At 42.6% G+C, this 24485-nt stretch overlaps 1 protein-coding gene across 1 annotated transcript in view; it reads left to right on the top strand.

Moving 5' to 3' along the window:
• Positions 1–579: 579 nt before the first annotated feature.
• nrip1b (nuclear receptor interacting protein 1b) overlaps positions 580–24485 on the top strand; it is a 32554-nt gene continuing 8648 nt past the window's right edge. The window contains exon 1 of the mRNA XM_066651646.1: positions 580–786. The gene's annotated coding sequence lies outside the window, so the exon portion shown is untranslated. The remainder of the gene's footprint in view (positions 787–24485) is intronic.

Below are 24485 nucleotides of genomic sequence, written 5' to 3' on the forward strand. Positions count from 1 at the left end.
CAGCAGCTTCTTTGTTTGATTTGCAAATTGTCTTCCATTTATCTGTTTTCTTTGATCAGTAATAGATTCTTGACACTTTAGAATCCTTTCAGACCAATAGTTTGTCAAATATTACAAGATTTTCACTTTAATTCGCTATATTATGGTGCTCATGATTTATGACGAGTGACATCCACAACCACTCTCACAAGTGTGTCAGAGTTGTGCACTGCACCTTTAAGGCTACTGTCTGGGCGGAGCTGTACATTGCAGCGGTTTTCTTGTTTCCACCCGTTTTACAGTAAGTCCCGCCTTCTTTGCGTTCTGCTTGGTTAAAATATGTCCCGCCAGCTTAGTTAGGATTGGCTGGTACTTAACACTTACTAGATCGTTGTTCTATCGTTACTAACCAATCCAATTGCAGGCGCGAACGCGGCTAGCCTATCATAGCGCAGAGCTCTCGACGGTTTTATCCAATCCAGAAGACGATTAGGCGGGTCTTTACAGAATACGGGTGCGGAAAAAAACAAACCGTTTCTTCACAGCTAAGGGGATTCCGAGAGCGGCAAACGAATTCAGTCACAGCCGAGAGAAGAGGCGCGGAACCCCGAGAAGCGCCGTCTGAAACCCGGGGGTCGTTTTTTTTGTTGTTCTTTTGGACTGACATATTCCTTTAACGTATCGTACACCTTAAACGTGCTCTTATACGCGAGAGGAAACTAAAGACTGTCAGTCAGAAGACTTTTTGAGAAGGATTTTTCCTCAAGAAAGAGAAGAAGCAGTTGACCATTGGTCCGTTAGCAGCAGGTAACGTTAATTGTATGAGTGTATGTGTTTGTATGAATGTAGCACTGTATGTATGGCGCGCTGCTGGTGACATCCCTTCAAAAATAAGGCGAATGAACGACTTAATAAAGCGTGGGAACGACGTTTTTCAAGCGTGATAATGACTTAATGAGTGGAAATTAAGAATGTCAAGCTTTTGTATCGTTCAAACGTGTATTTTAAGTCGTTCACACCGGTTATTTATTTGAATGTTATAACACAAGTAGGACTCCGTATGTTTGTGGACTGTCTTCAGAAAACTAACGGCAAGGTGGTCAGTGTTTATCTATTTAGTATTTCAAGCTCAATTCCGCGTTAAACTGGACCCAAAATGTCGAGTAGCGTTCGGTAGAAATCAACCGGACCCATGGTGGCGGCTCGTTTAGTTTCTGTGTTGTCCATTTTGTACTGTATTATGCAAATGTGTGACTGTTGTGCCTTCATTTTCTTTTCTAATACCACCGCTTCTTCGTGTGTTCGAGTGAGAAGAAGCGTCCCGGGTTTCGCTGTAAGAGTTGTCGGAATGTGTTTAAAGTAAAGCTCAAGCCCAGTTCTGACTAGTTCTGTGTCCCTCTGAGTTAATAAAATGAAGGTTTATAGTTATCCTCAGACAGTTATTGCCTTCTATACAGTTTTGTATTCGCTTCTATTTTCTATGAGGTGTGTTTAGACTAATTGCAGTGAATCCACATCCAATTATAGACTTAATATCCAACCAACACACTCGTGTGAGCGGCCCAGCTGGGTACCAGCAAGTTTTGTCCTCGATTTAAGTGGCCCCACATATGGATGGCATTCAGGGACGAAGGGGCCAGTGTGTGTTGAATGCAGGGCTACTATGGGCAGATAGCCTGAAAACAACACCTCTCTAAATAAAGTAAACCAAGTATGTGTCTGAGATACTGGGCTACCCTCGTTTTTCTGAAACAGGCAGCCCACATGTGTCCCATCAATAACCCATCTAGACCCGGTGGAACCCATATTGTGCAGACTGGGTAGTGTTGTCTTACTGGCTTAAAATGTAGACAGAAAAAGTCAGAGTTCTGTGCTTTCATTATTTTATGAAGAGGAGGATAAAAACAAAAACAGTCCAGAATCCAATGTTGTCAAATGACAGCTATGGATTTTGAACTGTGCTCTGTTTATTGTTATCATGAGGCTTCCTGTAGCTTTGGTCAATAAGGAGAGACTGCTGAGGTCAGAGTCAAAAGGTTATGGGAGTCACTGAGCAGATGCCACAGTTGGGGCCTGCTACTGTTAGTTCAGGTGCTTTAGGAAGCCTTCTCTGGACAAATAACAAGTTCATTATTTGTCGTGCTAAAATAGGCTTGTCACAGAAGAGTTTAAAAAGGGGCTCAGTTTGGGTGCAGGAAAGGAAATTGAATTTACACTTTTTCCACTTAACCTAAGTGTAGTGACTCAACTGAGACTTGTTTAGTGTTGGTGCGATTCTTTTGTTTTTGGCTTGTTTTGCCAAAAAAGAGAAACATATATTACAGAATATAAATATAAAAGGCAAAACTTAACGTGTCTTGGGCAGCTACCAATGTATAGCTTAACTGAGTTAGTTGGTTATCTCGGTTAGAATGTATGCTGTTATTGTAACTATTGTGTATACTTCCTATTGTTTGGGATCTGTTTAAGTATTATCTGGTTAAAGAACAAACATCAATTTAGTATAGATATTGGGTTTAATTAAAAAAAACAAACCCACAGTGATTCTGTGCCATCTGTATTTGTGAGGCTTTTTTCTGCCCAGGTGTTAATGTGTATTTTCAAACGGAATGCTGGGAATCTTCCAACATGCTTAGTTTTGCTAACACCTATGAATTTCTTTGTGGCTGATTGTGGCAGTCATTCAGTAGTAGATTCAACAGTCAAATGTTCATGCAAATGAGTTTAGAATTGGTTTAGGGCTTGCCTCATAGAGTCACATCTACAGGTACAAAGCCATTCGTTTTAATGACCATTCATATTCGCTAATGGTGTGCAGGATCCTCACTGAGAGCAGTACTCCCAAGCTGATTTCATGATGTGTGAGCATTGCTAGTGGGCTTGTTAAAGTGTGAGAATGACTCATGGATGGTGTTGATGGTCGCTCGGAAAATGAAAATGACCATATTGTCTCTTCTTTATGTTTGGGAATACTGCCATACCGAGCTGTGAAAGACGAAAACAATGCCTTGCAATTCTCACCTTAGCACTGTCCCACTGGCCTCAGCACCTTTTGAGTCTGAGTGCTTTAAGCCTCTTGAGAAATTGGAGAGAAAATAAAGAAGGACATAAAGAGTCTATGCATCTACAAATGAGTTTAGTAGTAACTAAAGGCTTTGTTCTGAGTGGTGAGATGTCTGCATTATCTTTGATCTAAAGGAGACTTCATACATTATCTGTGTTTGAAATTCAGATTTAAGACAATTATATGGGATAGCTCTGTAGGCAGAGAGTGATTTGTACATATGTTTCAGTCCAGATGTCATGAAGATCAACCGGGCTCTTGCCAAGAAAAAAAAACACATTCCATTAATCTTTCTGAACGCTAGAAATACAGCAAGGTAGAACATTAAAACCATTGGAGCAAAGATGAATTGTCGGGACTGTGGCTGAGAGATATGGGGCAGAGACTCATCTGCTATAAGAATTTGTGCCTTTGCCTTGGACTATTGGCAACACTTTCATTTATAAGGATGGATTGACTTTTGCTGATTGGTTTACTGTTAATAATTTATAGTTTGCTGAATTTGCTTTCCCTTCTCAGGCAAAGATGCAGGTCAGATAAATTAGGCAGGCCACCCTTACCATCATCACCCATTTAAAAACAGCAGCTGTGAAATATCTGTGCCAGGCAGTGACATCCACAGCGTTCCCAGAAGCAGCTCAGTCTCTGACTCCGTCGTTATTTAAGTTCTCCCATGCTATTTCGAAATGGAAGGGGCATAATTAGATGCGCATATGTCTCTTATTTGGTTTTGGAAGTAAGCGTTCTTAAAATTCAGTATCGCAAAGGTTTCTGTAAGTGTCACAGTATTGTGTGAAATTAAATTCACATTGTTGAGGTTAAGATTACCCAATGCTATTGAAGGAACGGGCTACAAACCTGATATGGCATATCTCTAAAAAGAGAATATAGCCATTTTATGTACTCTTCAATAGTACCAGTGGCTTCAGAATTATTATATGTAATATCGATCAATTTATATATAATGTTCCTCAAAAGGAAGTGCACAACGGGCAGCGTATAATATTGTGTGTTAACTTTCTGTGAGAGAGATTTAGAGCCCTTAAATACTCCACATGTCTGGTATCTAACAACACTGCCGTGATCAGTACTACTGAAACTGAGCCTGTTATGGACGGTAGGCCTATTTTGCTCTGCACTTGTTACCTCTATTGAACAGCACATACCTTTTCTATTCCTGACTTAGTCCCTTCTGGGTAAAGGTCACTTGTATAATACTCCTGGCCTCCGAAAGGAAAAGATGCTGATTATGAGAAACATGACCACTGCTACTTTTGTAGCATATAATTCAATTTAATACAATTACTGTCAGCCCATCATTTATACGGGTGGTGTCCTCATGTCTCGTAAAGTGTCCGGTTAACAGACAGAGTTCAAGTTGGAGGTCACAGAGTTTGATTAACATGCCTAGTCCATTTCAGCAGTGTTTTTCTAAGCTGTGTGCTGTGCCTGGTTTTAAACAGGTTGTCCTGAGAGAGGCCAGGCAGGAAAGAAAGAGAGGGAGCGAAATAGGGAGAGAGGGTCTGGATAAGTGAAATGCCAGTCATTCCTAGTGAGTCCAGAGTTGCGAAGGTTAGTGCCTTGTCTGTGTAAGCTGAAGGATTGATGCATGAGCCTGTCTACTGAGGAATTCAAAGTCCAAGGCCATAGCGGCGCTAGCCTATTACTGGGACTGTCCTTCATGACTTCTTAGCGGGGCTGTCCTTTTGGGAACCTTCAGAGCCGAGGCAAGGACACAGCGTCTGGCGCAGTAAGCTGTGGCGGGAGAGATTTACGTAATGACCTGACTTAAACGCAGGTGTCTGACTCTGCACACGTACGTACGGCCCCAGGTCTGGGCTGGCAGTGGGGGAAAGATCCCAACCTAATTACGTCACCCTCCTGTTTAAAAGCTTTCCTTGCAGATTGCATTTTTACTCTGCACAATTAACTAAAGAGGGATTTTCACAGTTTATGAATGAAAGATGGATATATTGCCCTGGAAGTTGGCTGCCTAAGATGCACATGTTGTGAAATTGTGTCTGGAGGATTTATTTATTTAATGAGGGTCCCAGTGAATTTGAAATGAGGACTGGGTCTTGTTCACGGAGTGGCAGGCAGACCCAAAATGAAACACTATAAAATTCTCCATATGGAAATTAGATACTTACCTACTGTTTACCTTCACATGGGAGCAGTTTTCAAAATGAAATAGCCTGCACTATGCAGAGTAAATAGGAAAGAAGCCCTAACAGTCAGACAAGTATTCAGTTCGTTGAAGTGATCAAATACTTCCCTTGTGTTTTAGTCTCTGTTTTTCTTTACATATTCATGCAGGAGTTCTTTCACCCCAGCTCCTTTATCACGGAAATTCCGGTCCTTAGGTGTGTCACTGGACAGTGACCCATTCCACACATGGGTCTTGCTTTTGTTACTATTCCAATTAAAGTGTAAATTCACCCTTTTCACTTCAAAACCTGTATAACACCTTTATAGGTACCTTTGATACGTGTTATGTCAGTTGCATTCTTCTTCATGAAGAGACATTCCAGGAAGTTAAAACATTAAAATTCGCTCAAAAAAAACGAACCATGAACAAGAAAATAGCCAAAACAATGTGACTGAAATGTGGTGGATTATTTATTTCTGCAAGGAGTTATACATGTCTTTGATTGGATTTGCAAAGCTATCGTTTGTGGAGAAGAAACAAGAACTAAAATAAAACCTCCCTGAGATACCTATAAACTCACATCATTTGTGTTTACAAGATCTCAAATGTGAAAAAAAAGATTTACTTCTCCTTTAAGTTAACAGTCCTCACACACACTGTTTCTCTTCAGGGCTGGAGCCTGGAAGCACGGTGTTCTTGAGAGCTGCCGCTGCTTTAAGCTTTTCTAGGCACAAAATGGCACATGAAAAAGCTGTGAGGGATGAAGTCGTCTCACTTCCTAAAGCTGAGTGACACCAGGCACCCGTTGCTGGAGCACAAAAGCTTTCACTCAGGGGTTAAAACGAACTGTGCTGTTGCTGGGCAACAAGGGACACCTCTCCAGTGCCGATAGATGGCGGCGAGTAGATTTCTGTCCCTAGGACACAGTCGGTGGTGAGACGTTGATGAAGTCCCACCACATAGCCCTGCTCTCTGCATGCTGTTTTTATGCCTGAAGAGGCATATCCAGACTGTGGTGTATATGAGCAGACTAGAGGCAGTGTACAGTGCTGCACAAGCTGCTAAGGCACTCGTGGGTATGAATAAGGAGGAAGAACAGCACATTGCTTTGCAGCTTCTTTTGGCCTTGATTTTCTCCCTGGTTGATTCAGCCAGAGTTGTTTAACCGGATCTCTGGGTGGGAAGTATAGCCAATGTCGATGCCTGTACTTTAACTTGTATGGTGATATTTGACGGATATTTGAACAGGCAAAATGCAAGATTTGTAAACATTATTTTAATCTTTTATCAAGCTATACAACACCAATACCTCTTATTAATGAAACATGCAGGTGTTTTTAGCCCTTGAAGCACCAGATGCGTCGACTGCGTGTTCCAAAAAGCATATTGTGAAACAGTTTAATCACAATGAAAATAAACCATCGCCATCTTGCCCAGCCTTAGCTGCTCTGCGTGCTGTAATGCTCAGTCTTGCCCCGCTTCTACTGTCCCTGCATCCCAATTAGCTGCAGGCGGCAGGATCAGATGAGTTAGAGCTCTGGCCCGGATGTGGCTCCTCCACCAGTTCTGGAGACGTCCTTGGGCACCGTGGGAAGATAGATGCCCCCAGTGTCCTAGAGTGCCACTTCATGCTTATAGAAGCAGAGGCAGTGGAAGAGAGCTGGCATTAAGACGATCCTGACCTTGACCTCCTTGTTGGAGAAGCTTTTAAATAACACTCCAAAACAAGATTCAATCATGTGACCTCCCCTCTTACAAAGAGGCCCTTCTTGACTAAGTGCTCTTGGAGGGTTTGTGTAACATGCTTGTCTGAAGCTTGGGGCAAGTCGTCTTTTTGAATTATTCTAGAAATAAATCACTGTATCTTGGTCATAAGGTTGGTTTGTAATTTTTGCTGAAAGTTTCAAACTGCACTTTCTTTTCCACTGCTTCTACAACAGTGCTGATAGAAAATATATCAGCTTCTTTTTAATGGACAGAACTCTTTACAGTTTCTCTGTAAAGGGGACGTATTATGAAAAATTCATTTTAAATGCATTACCACATTAGTCTGGGGATATGGAGCTTCTGCCGACCCACAAACTGCGAAACCACCCAGTCGTTTTTTTTTGTGATCTGCCTAAGTCTGAAAACGTGGGATAAAATTAGCTGTTCTGAATTGGTGCTGCTTCTACATAGATAACAGGCACTTCAGGATTGTCCTGCCTCCATATTTGAGTCTCTCCAATCATAGCACTGGATCCGTGTTTATATGAGAGTGCACAGATGAGGTTAAAAGGAACTGAACACGAGGGAAATAAATGTACTGAATAAACATGATGGTGTTTCTGCTGTTCGATGCCGGGCGCCTCACTTTTGGTGTAAACAGAGGCTCATTTAAAGGAACAGAATCTGAAAACAGGACTGTCAAGACATGGCGACAAGAACGCTGGGTTTGTTTTATCCTTGTGGTATTTTGGCCAAATCATGTCATAACAAAACCATTATAAGAGAAGGACAAACGATGTTCTTAAACGTAATGAGAATTTATTCATAGAACTTGTGGAATATTTCTGTTGATTCATTCCTCCTGAAATGTTAGTATAAAAATAGATATATTTACAAATGGTGTAAAATGTTGCTGGCATAGATGTTTATTTTGTGGTTCCAGTTCTCTATTAACTGCAGTACTTGTTACCCCAGCAGATTCAGCAAAATGAGAAATACTTTGCAGCTGCTGACTGGGAGCCCAGCTGAAATAGGCTATATCAGTGAGGTAATTTCTTGCTACTTCATGAATGTTTCTAGAGACTTGGGCTGTTTGAAATATTGGGCACACTCATCTTGAGATTGGAACGCCTGAATCAGTCTCTGGGGGAGCCGAAAGCTCTGGCGCTGATATGAGGCTGCATGCTGAAATGTGCTACTGCTCCACTTGTGTAACTGTGTTTACATGTCTGAGTCACGCAGGCCAGACGACTCCGATTTAGCAGAGCCTTCCTCTAAGCCACCTGCCCTTCCATTCAGGGCTGACCTTCATGCTTAAAGGGAGGCAGGGCTTGACCTAAATACATTTAAATGGGTTTAATAAGGTCAATGGGCAGTTTGATTCGACAGCTTATTAATGCCTTTCAGAGGTGTTTACTGGGTTGGGAAATGTTCACCGGAGCTGTGACAGCCGCGACAGAGGAAGGCATTGAGTTGTGAAAGGAAAACATAGTTGAATAAACTGACTTGCCTTTAGAGCTGCTTCTGGTTCAGAGCAGCTGCAGAGTAGTTAGTTAGTTACTTGAACTGGGTAAATGTTTTTGTGGATGTCTTTGTGGACACCACAATGCAATTTTATCACAAAACAATGTTAATATAGTGATAAGACCTTCTCTGCAATTTATCATATTGTTTATTGCCCTTAAAAAATAGTGGAATCATAAATTCATATTATAATTATCATATTAATACACCGGCCAATGCTCTGTTTTGGTTTTTCCCCCATCCCTACTTATATACTTTGTTTGGTGTTATACTTTAGTTTTGCTGCGAATGCAGTTATGGGTCACACTTGTCTGTTGGTGGGTGGAATGTCAGACAAAGGTTAATGCACCACTTTTTTCTCCTCTCACTCAGACACATGCACCTGTTTTGCACACTAACCACACTGCAACATTCATGCCCTGTGAAACGGGGTGGTTTTTGTAGTTTCACAGACCAAACGCGCTGCACGGGAGGCAGAATGGTTCGTATATGAACGTGGCACATGTCAGAAAACAGACACGTTGGTGTTTTGTTGATGGTGTAAGCAGGATCAATACATCTGACCATTTGTCTGTTTGTGTTGCCTGGAAACATGTTCTCACATTACGAGGATCAGACGGAGGATCCTCGTAGGGGCGAGAGAGCGCGCTCCCTCGTCATCAGCGAGCACCGCTGTCTGCTCGGCCGGTCCGCAGAAGCAACAAACACCCAGATCAGGAGGTTACTGTTGATCTGCCTGTAAAGCTCCTGGGATTTGGAGGGCAGTGCCTTTGTAAATGAGTAAAGTGCTCTGAGCGTATGGATGTGTACTCAAGATGATGTATCTTAAACCATGGTCTAGATGCTTCTGAGTGATGGCTTTCTCTCTTATATAGCCGATGGAGCTATTCTCAGACTGGAAGCTGAAACAGCAGGGATGGGGCAAATATTTATATAAGTTTTCACAGTTTAATTACAGTGTTGTAACACAACAGTTCATAAAAATAGTCAAGGCCTGGTTTGGCGTCTGACGATGGCCACTTTAGGTTTGCAGTTGAGCTTTATTACAAACATCATAGAAGCCTGAAATTGCAAAAGGTTTTGGTTGACATCGACTAATGTGTTTTTTTTTTATGCTACAGTAGCTTCATAGATACAGTAGCTTCCGGACTACAGACTTTGAAAAAAGAACACTCCTCCCTTGTTGTTATTCTAATTATTAAAATACTAACCTGATAATTCAGTGATGCTTGCGTTAAGGAAGTATCATGATTTTTTATTTTTTTGCTAATCGTCATGGTCCTGGTGCAAAGAGAGGAAGTCCGGGCCGCCCGTGTTTGGCTGCAGGCGCTATTTAATTAAGGCGTGAGCTGCTTCCACACGAGCTGCCTGATAAGGGCTTCATACATCTCTGATCCAAGCAGAGCTTGCTCTCAGAGCACTGGGGTTAATGAAGGTAGAGTCTCTTTCTCTCTCTGTGCTGTCTTTCCCCTTAGTCTCTTTTTCTCCCATTTTTTTTCCACTCTCCCCTCCTTTTCTCCCCCCTTCTCTCTCTACACCACACTCTCTTTCTCTCTCTGCCTCTTTTCCTCTCTTTTTTTTTCCTTCTCTCTCCCTTTCTCACTCTCTTGGATGTGCCTGATCAGACTCTGCGGCGCTCTTCACATGTTCTCTTGGAAAAGAGCGAGAGAGAGAGAGAGAGAGAGACGGAGAGAAAAGTGGGTCATGGCGACCTATTTTTCTCACAGTTCACGGAGGCAGAGGGTGGCAGGGCTGTCGTCAGTCAGATGGGGAGCAGGGCTTGATAGGGAGGCAGGGCCTTGTCTCCAGACGCAGCGACACAGAAGTGGGTCAGCAGCAAAGGCTACATCTTGTAAACGGCTTGTCGTATTGTGGAGGAAGCTGCAAATGAACCATAGATTATATACCCCGGGCTGTTCACGGAGGTCCCCCCCTCCACTTCTCAAGGGCCCTTCTTGTACACGGATATACACAGAAGCCCTGTAGAAATGTTTCTTAAAAAAGTTATGTACACTTCACTCTATGAGTCAATGCAAAACCTTATCTAAATTCATGCTTCCTTTACGCAGCACAAACCAACCAAAGGAAAAATGTAACAGTCATGTTTTATGCGGTTAAATAGGTTTAAGTCAAGCATGCTTTTATTCATCTTCTCATTTTCCTTGGAAGCTTCTTCTTGACCAGATTCATCCTGAGAGGGTTGTACTGTAAAAGTACTTGTTTACATCATTAGATTCTCTGATCACTGAGCACTGTGGAAAAACTCTTGAAGGTATATGATCTAAGACCATATTAAGGCTCAGTCCAGTGTGTGTTTTTTGCATTGCACCTAATGTTTCCAGGTAGGCACCGGACTCCCTGTGAGTACACATTTCAGAAGAAGAATGAATGAACAAATGGTTATTTTTATAGTTTAAAAGTATGTAACCAACTGATTGAAAGACAATGATAAAGTATATCCACTATACAGCAGTGTTGACTGTAGCACACTGTGACAACTTAGTTTCCCCAAAGACTGTGATGAGAGAACTCCTCATCCTCATAAAGGTTCAGTCAATAATTGGAGGTTGTAATTCACAGTATCTTTAAAAATGCAGATGTACCCCAGATGTCAGATTTCTTTGGCTATCTGCTGTTCTGCTATTCCAAAATACTTTGTCAAAGTCTGTTTCAGTAGCACCAAATTTCTTTAGTCATATATATGCATTGATATTTGACTTTTAAGCAGCTCTTACATCTTGTCTGTGCATGGGGCAAACATTCCGCGTTTGGCAAAACTGTCCATAAATGGAAAGTACTTGGATTATGTATTCATTTTTACCAGAACTCTGTTGTCTGCTGTTATAAAACTTTAACTACATGTTTATGAAACTCAACCTACTGCAGATTATTTTAAAATAATATAACGAACGCTAGAGTGCATTAGACTGTGCTTTAGTCCGCCTGTCCATCTGTTTACAATAGATTCCAGTACTTCAGCTGCTCACATGTCATCTTCTTATGCTACTTCACACATCACTGCAGCCAAGACTCGTTATTATTGTGAACTTCAGGCTTAAAATTTGCATGCTCCAGTTTAAAAAAAAAAAAAGGCTTGCTTTGTTGTTACTATGTTTTCAGAATGCACAATTTTCCCATACAAGGCATGCCAAAATCATGAGCACTTTCTTTTTAGTTTAGGGGCCTGACTCTGAGCTTTGCCAAACACCCTTCACCCCCATAGAGACATAAGCAGACTCAAGGCCAAAGCAGAGAGACTTGCCAAAATTTATGACAACAAAGAGAGCTGGACTTTGGAACCTGAAAGCCTTATCCTTGATGCTGCAGCTCTTTATGACATCTTGCCCTGTTTGATCGGCCAGAATCCTGCTTAGTCTTATTTCACTGTGTCTACGGAGCAGTATGAATCTAAGAGGGAGCAAATGGGACTTTGACCCTGATGTGTGTTTTTAGTGCTTGAGTTTTACTGAAGTGCGATTTGCAGGCTGGCCCACAGCAGCGCCCACAAGTGCTCTGACTAATGAAACTCAAATTGGCAAGGTCCTGTTGTCTGTGCTGAACGTTTGCTATATTTACCAAGGTGTGCAGGCCCACAGATGAAACGCCACATAAGGCATCAGTCTGGAATGGGGTTATATGCCAAAGATTAGCATTGTGCATTTTTTATTTTAATGGCGCTGAACCCACAGGTTTCTCTTTGCTATTATTAGCTGGTGGACACCTGAGCTAAGTAATTGAGGCATGTGGAAACTGCGTCTTCAGGCAGCTTGTGTCTTTGCACTAGGGTGTTTGCGTTTGGTGCAACATGCAGGCAATGATCTGATGAAGTCCGGCTGGAGGTGAGGAAGCCTGCAGCCGGTTCAGGACAGGATCCGACCGTTCAGTGGGTCGGCAGCAGGGAACAGAGCAGATGGTTTCCAGCAGGACCACAGATGACATGTGATAGCATTACAACGAAGAAAGGTCAGCCGATAGTGCCGGCTGCATGGACTTTGGCCTAGCAAAACTCCCGCAAAGAACAAGATCCATGCTGTCCTGCCCAAGCATCTTGCTCAGAGCTTTAATAGTTTTTCTGAATACAGTGAAGCTTCACTTTTTTCAAATGGCATTTGCACATATGCCAACAGTGGATTTTAGCTGCTTTTACCACTACTTTATTTTCCCTGCTCTGTTTATTGTTAATCCAACATGCAGAATCATGGGGATGGCAGCAACAATGGATGTTGGTGAGGTACAATAATGGTAAAATATTAGTGTCGGCCATATTGGGACTAGGGCTGTGCCATATCATATCGTCATCATTTTTAAAACGATAAAAATCAATATTGTGATGTTAGTGATATTCAGACTTGTTTATGTAATGGTGCCAGTTACCCATTTAATTTAATATAATTCACATTAATAAAACATTGATTGTGTATTCCTAGTGCTTTGTTTGTATCGCCAAGAAAATCGTTATTGCCAGAATACCCTGAAATATTGTGACATTATTTTAGGGCCATATCGCCCACCCCTAATTGGGACTAGTCTGGCAAGGCGAGACCTGTCTATCTGGTCTTTCTTGGTCCTTAATGTGGACAAGAACTGTCCCCTCTACAGATTCTTGTTCTATAATATGATGTGATGCAGACGATTTGATGACAAGCCAAGCAAAGCATGGTTTAATAAATTGATATGTGTGTGGATACTTTGCTTAAAATGTAAATGCTTTAAAGCAACACTAGGTAAGGTTTGATAATTTTATTAATGGTCTCTCGCTACAGTTGAAGAGTATACAGTTGATTCCTGCCTGCCTCTAAAAGTTACAAAGTGCAGTTTCTGCAGTGCTGAGCCTAGAGTAGCACTTAAACAAGCTCTATTCTCTTTATTAAAGGTCAATGAAGAATCACAATTATTTTGAGGCTGTAATTTTAAGGTACAATTCTAACCTACTACAACTTAAATGAAAATTTGTGAATACTGAAAACTGAACTGTGTGAATGTGGTAAAGCCTGCTTGACAGAATTGAGTTTCACACAGTTGTGGCCACCTAACTTAACCTGACCTAAGCTAACCTAACAAGGCTGCTCGGGGGCAGAGTATCTGGTTCTAGCTAGCTTTGAGGATTATGTTGTAAAGGCTACAGTCAGAGTCAGAGTTAAAACTGGTTTCCTTGGCTCTTTCTTATGCAGAGTATTCTCAGACTGCGTTCGGATTCAGTCCAAAATGTAGTTAATTTCCACCCTTATTCTGTTTATGTTGAAGGGTTAAAAGGAGAGAATGTGTGTATATCTCACCTCCTCTTCCTACACTCGAGCCTCACCGCCACGGAAGACAGTCCAAATATTTGCTTAATGCTCTGAACCTTGGTGCAGCACTCTGGTGCATCCAAGGGCACCACATTTGCATGGTGATAAAATTCTCCTTCCTCCCGCAGATGGACCCACGGTAGAATTTTCTTTGGCAAATTTTCTCGTCCACACGCCATGAGGCGTTAGCAGCGAACACCAAGCAGCTGAGGAGTTTTATGAAGGTGGAGTTTGAGGATCAGTTCATGAAATAGCTTTATCGTTCCTCTCCTCCCATCCCGCTCTCACATCAAATAGTGTCTGATACAAACCAGCAGAAGCTTGTTCAGCAAATCATGAAAAGCTTATTATTTTTTTGTTGCCCACTGTATTCCTCGGCTGTCTCAGGGCCATGTCGGTATGGAGGATTCTGCTCATTATTCTCAGATAAGGCAAGCGCTTCCACTGAAGCATGCTGTCTAAAGCCCTTAAACAAGAGAGTTTGTTAAGGGCCTCAGCACACTTAATGTTAACGCAAGCCAGGTATGTGTTTTTTTTTTTTTAAATCCTCTTCCTATGCTGCTGCACAAACATGTAGTTGAGTAGCAATATCTACAAGGTATCTTAGGACAAGTCAGTGAGTTTTAACACCCACAGTGGCACCAGTGCCATCCGGAATCACTCCACACTTCCCTCAACTCATCACCATCCCACCACACCGTATTAGCAAGTGAATTTGTGGTGGAGGTTAAAAATACACCAGTCTGACATTTTGAAATTCTGCCTGTATCTCAGAGTTCAATGGTAAGGTTAGAGATCCAGCGTCTGATAATGCTCTCCCCACTGGGGGCCCGATAAGAGCAGCCGTGCAGATTGGAAGAGCGGGGATTAAAAAAAGAAAAATGAGAGCGGGAGAGACATTGGAGGAGATTTGAGATGTCTATCAGTCAGTGTGAAGGTTTTTGTCTTGCAGATCCGGTTCAAGGACGCCTGTAGGCGAGGCAGCTCGCGCCGTGCCAGCAATGCCGCTCAAGGTCACACGCACTCGCCCTGTGACATTCAGGAACAACAGGAAACGGGGGGGCACTGTAAAAATCCATCATCTCCCCTGTGTGTACAGAAAACAGACTTTAACTCCCTCAGTGACTGAGGGCTCCAGGGTCCAGAAATACTGTTTTCTGTGGCACAATAAGCTTTGTTTCTGAGACTGTGATCGAGGGCTGCTCCCCGCTCTGCGTCTGGCAAAGCTGAAAAGTAGCCGAGGCAGCTTTGTAGTGCTAAATATGCAGGCTGTGTGTGTGTGCGTGTTAGTGTGTTAACTTGGGAGGAGAGAGGAGCACAAGGAGAGCCTTAAAGTTATTTAAAGAGACAACCATCCAGATTTATCTGCTGTGGTGGCCTTCCCAACCAGATGAACTTCGCTCAACTGCGCCCCCCCATTTTTAACTCCTAAATCCAGCTTTATCTCACGGCTGCCACTTAGTCTCCTGCCCAGCACTGCTGCTTTCAACTTGACGAAGATTCACATCAAAGGCAGTGTTTGCACCCACAGTGATGGCATAGACATTTGCCTGATTATGACAGGGATGCATGCAGACAAAAGCTTAAATCAGCCTGACGGAGAGTAGTAATATCAGCACGTAGCCTGTCACCAGTGAGAATGATGTGACCCAGATAGGAACAAAGGTAAAGTTCAGACTTAACTGTTTCGCAGACCACACAGCTTCCCCTGAACCTTCTGTGGGATTCCACTGTGTAGAATTCAGTTATTGTTCAATCTGTGGTCGCTTATAACTTTTGTGTCTTTGTCCGGACTTTAATTCGAGGTTGTGCTGTGTGATAAGACAAAATATAGAATTGAATATAGCAATATTTCAGGACATTTTTAGGAAACTATGTTTATTGTAATATTTCATTAGAGCATTTTTAATAAAATGCAATCAAAACAAGAATGTATTATGTACTTAGTACAATAGCTCAAAGAACGAGTGTTTTTCTCTGATTGTAATTTGTAAATATCAATACATTTTAAATGTAAATACAGGGGATCCTTGACTTACGATGTTGATCCGTTCCTATGTCGCGTCGTAAACTGATTTTCGGTGTAAGTCGGAACATACGTACATACTGTACGTGAATAACATACTGTAGGCACTGATCCTATCCTAACACCTATCCTTCTCGGTCCTGAGACGCGTAACCGTGTATTCTTCCGCCGCGCCGCACACCAAACACGAAGTTCGCGTTACGACGTTTACGACGCAAAACCACTTAAGTCGAAACAAGGCTCTATACAGTAAATGGGAGATGTGTCGTAACCACGAAACATCGTAACTCAGGACTGACGTAACCCGAGGACCTGTAATTTTTTAAGGCAGAATGAGGGAAAAGTTAATCTAATATATTATTTGCAGGTGAATAGTAAAGGTATATTAGTAAGAATCTCAGTCCCTAAATGGCAAAAACCCCTGTTCAATGTACGCAACCTTCCAGTCATCAGATAGCACAGCATGAGGAACTGTAATGCTACCATGATAAATATAGCCACATGGGCTATGAGTTCTCTGGGCCTGAATTAATCTCTGATGGACTGAAAGTCAGAAAAAGCAACACGTGCAATGGTCAAATAAGTCCACATAGTGTGAGCACAAAAAAAGGGGACAGTATATTTCTTTTAAATAACAACAATATCTGTGACAAACATATGATGTAATATATCACATTTACGACTTCCAAGATCCTCATAAACAAGGAAGGTCTGTGCAGGATATGTGTTTCTTACTGTTTTGACGTCAGACATCACAAGCATAACCCCTTAAAGCTGGATTTAGCAGGCTTGACCTCTGCCAGCTGTGACACATAGGACTTGAGTTAGAAAACAGCCACTGAAACCATCGGTCGGTCAGCTGTGCTGTGAATCAGCAACCTGTTAAAATCTTGCCTGTCTTCCTGTTAAGACACTTGGCATTTTTTCCTTTTTTCTTCTTTCGTTTGTCAACCGTTTGATTAAACGAAGAAACGATGGAGACCAAACGATCAATAGGCGCCGTCATGAGTCCACATCCGCTGGACCGTAAATCTTCTGCAGGCTGCTGTCCAATTCATTCCCTTTCATTTTTGCAGATTAGTTTTCCCATTACTCAAAACAGATGTGTTTGGAGATGATGAATTATCTGGTTACACCAAATTTGTCATCAATTGATATGTGGCGCACTCTCGGACACTCCGGTGGGGCAGTGTTTCTCCTCAAGACGTCAAGAAAATGCATTGCTCTGACAGAGCAAACACACATGGCAACGGGTATACGTTCAGCTGCAGTCTGTATCAAGTGTCTGCCAAGCCTTCCTCATGTAGGACCCATGCTTTAAGCATTATCTCCCATCTGGGGGAAGAGACGAGAGAACCAGAAGCACGATCACTCTTCTTTTTTTGAATGTGTCTGGCATTCCTCCATCATTTAATTAAAGAGTGGGGAGATTACTTGGGTCTGCAGACTCATGTAGATCTGATTAAACTTGTGTAACTCCACCGCCTGCTCTTTGTGGGCTCAGCATAGCAGTTAGCCACTATCAGGAGTGAGGACAATATAGAGAAGTCAAAAGAGAGAGTGAGTAGAGAAGGAGATGTAGTGTGTAGCGTAAATGTTCCCCTGTCCTTGACAAGAAAAATTCCATATTGATTCTTCGTCAAAGCAGATGCGTTATCCTTCCTACTGCTGATTTGGTGGGGTCCGTTCTACCTCACCTCCCAGTGGTGTTTCTGTTTGGTATGGTATTATTTGGAAGCTGATTATTGAAGCAACACTAATTTTACCTTAAAATTACACTTTCAAAATCATTGTGATGCTCCACTGACTTGTTATAGGGAGAATAAAGCCTCTGTCTTTGCTGCTCCAGGCTCAGCACTGCAGAAATGTCACTATACACTTTTTGGAGGATGGTAGGTTGGCCTCCCTTGATTAAAGGCTGTAAAAATGAATTACACTCTGAAATTGTAGGAGGAGCCAAGGAGCAAAAATACAAAACCGTACCTAGTGTTTCTTTAATGAGCACACCTTTTAGACTATGAAAGTACAACATTGTGAAACACGGTGTTTGAAAGACCTATCAGCAAGTTTGAAAAATGAATATTGCCCAACCCTTCACATAGCCGTAATTGGCACCTGCAGCTGCACTGGCGTCTGACGGGTTTGAGGTGGGGGATCGGGACGGTTCTGCAGCTTTGCGTGACAGCTGCCTAATTGGGCATTCTCCCCTTGCAGCACGACCGTCTTCTGCAGCCGGGGCCACTGACGAATAGCGGCGGATTACAGATGAGGGCACTGCGACCTGCTCGACCTTCCCCATGAGCTGCTAGAGGGAGGGGCCCTGAGGGCTGGGAGGGTGGGGGTGAGGGGGGATGGCAGCGAGGGTTTGACTGTGCCCGGGTCACCGGAGGATGAGGTCATGAGAAGGTGGGGGCTCTGCCAGGTGGCGGATGACAAAGTGTCACATGATGACGGGCCCATGTCAGTGTGTCAAGGGCGCTGCTGCCGGCACTGTTGCAGTTTTTCTCTCTCTCACTCTCTCTTTCCTTTCTTTCATTTGTTCTGGGTTTTGTTCCAGTTTTACGGCCGTTGGCTGTCTTCACACCTCAGCCGAGAGAGCGAGAGAAAGAGAGCAGAAGATGGCAGTTTCCTGAGAGTGGTGATTTTGAGTTCCTCTCTCTCTCTCTCTCTTTCTCTCCCCCTCTCCTTCCCTTTTCCTCTGCTGTCTCCTCCCCCCAGCTGTGTGCTAGACTGCCAAGGTGAGGTTGTGTCCTCTTGTTAGGAGCGATTAATGGCACTCGTTATGTACATAATGAAATATTCCTGCTGATGCAAAAGGTGCTGTTGACTTGCCTGTCTCATCTCCATCGCAGCCGTCCTGTTTACAGCTGAGTGGGGGGAGACCTAGCTGCAAATACCTGCGTTTCCCTTAACAACAAACACCAGAGACCCACCAATCAGGTTTAATTTGAAAAGAAATAGTCTTTTGAAATGTTTAATACGGCTGTTTTTCCCTCCTTTCTGTCACTAATATAAAAAAAAGAAAAAAAGATTCATATCAAAAGCGGATATTATGATCAGATTATGACTGATTATATATATTTTTTTATTCCCAAGTGACCGTAATATTGTAAACCAAGAATCACAAATGTGCGGCGCTACGGTGTGTGACAGACGGAACTGTCAGAGCGTAAATGGAAAGCTGCAGATCGCCTCTCCAATTTCCTGCCTGAGGTGTATGCGCTGAATGTCTAATGAACGTCATCTTAATGTATCACGCCAGTGCAGAGAGACCAGCTCCATGCAGCTGACAGAGAGTCTATGACCAACTTTCCCCATTAATGTCTATCACAGCTTATAGCCCAGAACTCTCTCTCTGGCAAATGCAATTTGCAACAGCCTGGCTGTATTGAGGAATCACAGAGTGAGGGAGGGGGAGGTGGAGGAAGATGTGTGTCTGTGTGTGTGTGTGTGTGAGAGAGAGAGAGTGTGTCTATTTGTTTTTGTATAGTTTTAGGATGATTTATGTGTCAAAACCAAGAAAATATTGCTGTATGACAACAGATTTTTACATTTATACTATATTCGTAGTTTCATAAATACACCATACAAATAAACTATAATAATAAGAAGTAAAATACAATTCACAATCCAGCGTGTGAGCATCTGGTCTTGAGGCTAGAACTACAGATGGGTGTCAAACTTTGTAAAGTTTTAAACATGTAATTATTTTGATATTACTTTGACAGGCACTTTGATAGGTTTTTATATATGGGATATGTTTATGACCCCTCGTCCTCCCCTTGTATAAAAATAAATATGTATGTGTTTGTTGAGGTTGGTTTCTGGTGCTTTTAGATGCATTTCCATCTGTCAGAATAAAATGCAGCGAGTTGTAAAATGTGATGAATTAGTTCACCCCTTTGACTCACCTCCACCGTCCTCTTGACTGTGTGTGTGAGCGCGCGTGCGGTGTGTTTCTGTTTATAGAGTGAGCGACAGGCAGGCGGCTGGGTTACCGTAGGTTTAACAGTTTAACATTGACCTTGTTGAGCACGTAGCTCTCCAGTGTCTGAGCCCGAGCGACGGCTTTCTAATCCTGTGCCCTGGTACACGTAGCTTTGATTAGTGGCAGCACTTATCTGGGCAGAAGACAGCATGCCCTCCTTTAACCATCAGCTGTGGTCTGGGCCACAAGTCGTGTCAAGGTATGGGAGCCCAAGCCAGAGGGGAAAACTATGAGAGGGATGTGGGAGTGCAGATATGACGACGGTAAGTGCACGCATTTGCATGTATGTGCGAGTTGAAGAGAGACGGTGAAGTGGGGAGTCATTAGTATTCTGTCGGAGCATCCTTGTCAGTAGAGCAAATTGATTACCACACTTTACCTGTATCAGCGTGCACAGCTTGGGAAAAGATAGGCTCGCATCGTGTGGCTATACCTGTGGTAGAGTCATTAAAGGAGAGTGCTTTTTTTTATTTTTTAGGTTTGATCACAAGACCACACTCTGTGAGCACACTGTAGGCTCTCTACATCTGATACGTGATTTACAAGTGTAAAGAATGCCACCTTGGTTGAGTCTGATTTTCAGTTTTCTTGTAGCATTTCAGGGAAGTAATATCAGGTGGATTCTGATGGGAGTATACAAGATGTACTGCTCTATGATGGGCATGGAACAGTTCTGCTTTTTTTTAGTCTAGTATCAGTGCTGATGCTGAAACCCCAAGTATGAGCCGATCAGAAAAATCCTTCCTTAAATTCTACAATGCTTTAAAGTGAACTATTACTTACTTGATCACATTTTAAGAGCATCTAGAAGTCCACCACGCTCAAACTACTCACGCTCTACTACCCCACAGGTAGAAAAACACAGCTTACAACATAACATCACTCTGTGAGTATGTGCTATTTTGGGATAGATCTGTTTCAGGATTGCTTTGGAGTCATTCTTTTTCTCCCCGCTGATATCTGCTCCAGTGTTTTCTGCTGCTATCAGCCTGATGACAGTTCCTGGTATCAGATACTGCCATCTGTAGCGTGGACACAATGCTGGTATTGTTGTGTATTTCTTTAGATGTGATGAGAATTCTCACCTGGGTGTACGTTACTTCAACTTTTGGTGATGGATTGGTGCAAAAACCTTTGTAAAACCTGTAAAACTTGTCCTTAACTTCTGCTAGTTCATGCTCTTTCAAGGTCCAAATTATTTAAAGCAAAAACACAATATGTAATGGCCACATGTAGTGGCTTCTCTGCGTGTGACACATATACACACACACATTTTGTCCGTCAGACATTGGATAACGTTAAAATTTGTTCTCGTAGAGGTTCTGTGCTGTTAGACAATGACTGAAATCATGTAAAAGACTCGATAAAAGATACATCTGCATTGTTTTGACCAACATTAAATGTATTTCTCTTCCTTAATAGCGCCACAGAAATGTCGTGGAACAGCGATTGATCAGGCGGCTCCAAAGACACAAACGTTGTGTTTGATGAGTTTGATCATGGTCACTTTCTGGTCTCCTCTGATATCACGCCCCTTAATCATTTCAAAAGCCAAGACAAACATAAATCTCCAAAACATTAAGTTTAACCTTCAGAATTTTAGGTGGAAGTCGATGTGAAACTATTATTTCCAGGTTATTTAAGAACGTTTCTATTTGTCATCATCAAATATTCACACAGTGTGAAGGACAGCTGCAGTGTGTAACTGATGTAGTAAACTAAAATTGATATACTGATCATGCCTTAGTACCGAGGATGGGTGGAATTGGACTAGGTAGGATGACTTTAACCAGAACTGAGAAGCAGTTGTGTGTATGTGTAAGCATACTCACTCAGTCTCAGTGGAAGTGATAAAGTCTGGAGGAGTCACAACTTTAATGATTAGAGCAGGAGTGTGTGTGTGTGTGTGTGTGAGCGAGAGAGAGAAAGTAACAGAAAGCAGTATCAGATGAAGTCTGGAGGAGTCTGAACTATAGTGATTAGAGTAGGAGTGTGGGAGAGACTGGGTAATCACATTTTGGTGGCCTGGCATTTTATTGGCTGCTGCTCAGTGCCAGGCTTGCCAGCTGGATTGATGCTCAGTCGAGGTATGTTCCAGAAGGTTACACATAATCATTTTAGCTTTTAATAGGTTAAGTGCTCTTAATTGATTAAAGACATAGCTCTCGCACATATGGGTACTACTTTAGTGGTTCAGTCTTGATCAACAGCTAACTCTCAGGCTTACCTTCTTGTAGTTCGGAGGAATGTATTCAAGATGTGTTCCTGGCTTGACCGCAACTCCTCCATTACAGCATAAATCAAACATTGACATTATTTTTTTCACTTCATCGTGTGGCCAGGACTGCACAGCCCTAGCCTTGACCTTCTTCTGTCTTTTTGGATGAAACTTCTGAGGTGATTTATCATCTTATACATATCGGTCCCTTAAGAGCGCCTCTTAAAATTAATTTCTAATCGATGTCTGAAAAAGACGCACTGCTATAGTTCGATCGCTTTTGGACAACACTTTTTTTTTGTGCAGTCCTCACTTATCACCTGACTTGATTACACAAGTTGGTTTTGGAGGGCCATTGAATATCACTGTGGAGTGCCCCTGCTATTTTTCACAGTGCTGTGTTTATAGTGAAGAGATACAGGGCTCAAGTCTGCTTATGTAGGTCATGCTGATGTTAGGGATGGGCTTCAGTGCTGTAATTGGGGGTAGTAATGAACAGTATGTTTCAAAGGGCTCAAGCAATAGGCAGGGTGTGTGTGTGTGTGTGTGTGTGTACAGGCAAGTTAGTCGGTCATGCCTCTGGAATTAGGTCACAGCGGCCTAGATTTTATTTTTTTATTATTTTTTTTTTTAGATGTTGGTTTATTCTGATTGACTGGGTGCTTTGGGATTTAAAGCACAAGGCCATTGTATCTGGCCGCATGAGGTCACACTATCTGTTTATTTGCTGTGTGCTTCCCAAGGTGATGGCGGGTCTCGTATCAAACTTTCCTATAGAGCTCGTGTTCACCGGCAGAGATTTCTACAATTGCATTTGGTCAGGTAGCAAGCCTTTTGTTTTATTTAATCTTCCTGAGCCATATTGAATTTACAGATACTGCACTGAATGTCTAAGCGAGGTAGGCCTGTTGAGTAGCTGCTGCAACCCCTGCCTCAGATAACATAATCTAAAAGTGTTTAGCCTTGGGTTCCTCCTTTAGATTTCTTTAACCTTGACTTACCTTTTAATGCAGCGCGCGCACATCTGCCAGCCCCGTGTCCGATATTAGTGATATACACAGCCAGGGCTGCATTGTCACTTTTTATTAACAGACAGAGCTTTGCATGGATAGCAGCTGTTGCGTCCATGCGAAAAGCCTCGGCGACGTGGACGACCTTGACTTCCACCACAAATCCCGTGGCTTTTTCCTTTTCTATTAATCACGCATTTTAAATGGGCTTAAATGGATTACAATTTCTGACAATGGAAGTAATTTATTAGCACTTTTTGGGGGAAAAGATGGGAGGGTATTGCAATTAATCTTGTACCCCGTGTGTTGAACGATGGTAGATTGGCTTTTGGATATCAAATCCCTGACATTTGCATCAGGTCCAGCCCTTGCAGCACAGTCCATTTTCTCCTCAACTCCTAGCTGGAAATTGCCTCTCAGCCACTGATAATGTTGTGACCTTCCTGTTCTTGGTGTCTCGGCGAGTGAGGAAAGACACGCTGCGATGATAAAGCATTCGCGCCTGCCGCTGCTTCTTTTTCGCCACCGGCGAGTGAAATCACTTAAAATGCTGTTGGGTGTTATTGGTTGACATTGTCAGAGATAATGGATAATTACTTGGAGGCCGGTAAGTCAGAAGGAGACAGAGAGAAGGGAGAGCGAGATACAGAGAGAGACATGCTTTTGCCTTTCATGTCCAGCAGGGTGGCGCGCGGAAAGCAAGGGCAGAGGATGGATTTACGGATGCGAAAGGTCATTTTCAATATGTACACCGTGAGATCATGTATTACACACATTTCCCTGTCTTTAGTCACATGCCAGATCCCATTGACTCCCACTCTGCCTTAATGGGCTTTGTCTTGGGGCACGCAGAGATATCTGTATGCTGCCCTACACGGCATAACCGCAGTCTTCACGTGGGCCTTTTTACCCCACCTCCCCCTTCTGTCGTGGTAAAACATATGTAGGCTGCCATTTGATCTGCTTTGATCTGGTTTTAATCCAGCTTTGGTAAGGACTCCGCTCTTCGTTTATTTTCATTCTTTAATCTGTTTGCTTCACTCTCTCTCTGCCTGTTTTGCTCCGTTTGGTTCCAGTCCAATATTTTTAAATACCCTGATACCCTGGATACAAAAATATCCAAGTGTTTTTGTTGGCCTGCAACATCGCCCTGTACAGCGTTGTTTTTTTTAATTGAGTTAAGCCAGGGGCAGAAAAATAGACGTAATCCTGCCCATTAAGATTAGCAGAAGACGTCAGATGGCCGTGTTCTAGCGGGGTGTCCTTTGTTCTTAAATTTGGGTCACTGGCTTGGGATAGACCAGTAACTGAGACCGATGGTCCAGTCTGAAATAATTAATTAATGGATTCCTTTTTGGAGCCTTGGGTTTGTTTTGGCTAACCTTTTCAATCCAGCACCATTTGCATGACATTTAACCGAGTGTATTTATAACGTCTGAGAGCTAATGTTAACGGTGGAGTCACTGATCAGACTAACCTGTGTGTCAGGCCTCCAAGCATTGCAGAATGTGCTAATTCTACACACACATCAG

Source organism: Hoplias malabaricus, chromosome 18 (genome assembly GCF_029633855.1).
Source record: "Hoplias malabaricus isolate fHopMal1 chromosome 18, fHopMal1.hap1, whole genome shotgun sequence".
NCBI lineage: Eukaryota > Metazoa > Chordata > Actinopteri > Characiformes > Erythrinidae > Hoplias > Hoplias malabaricus.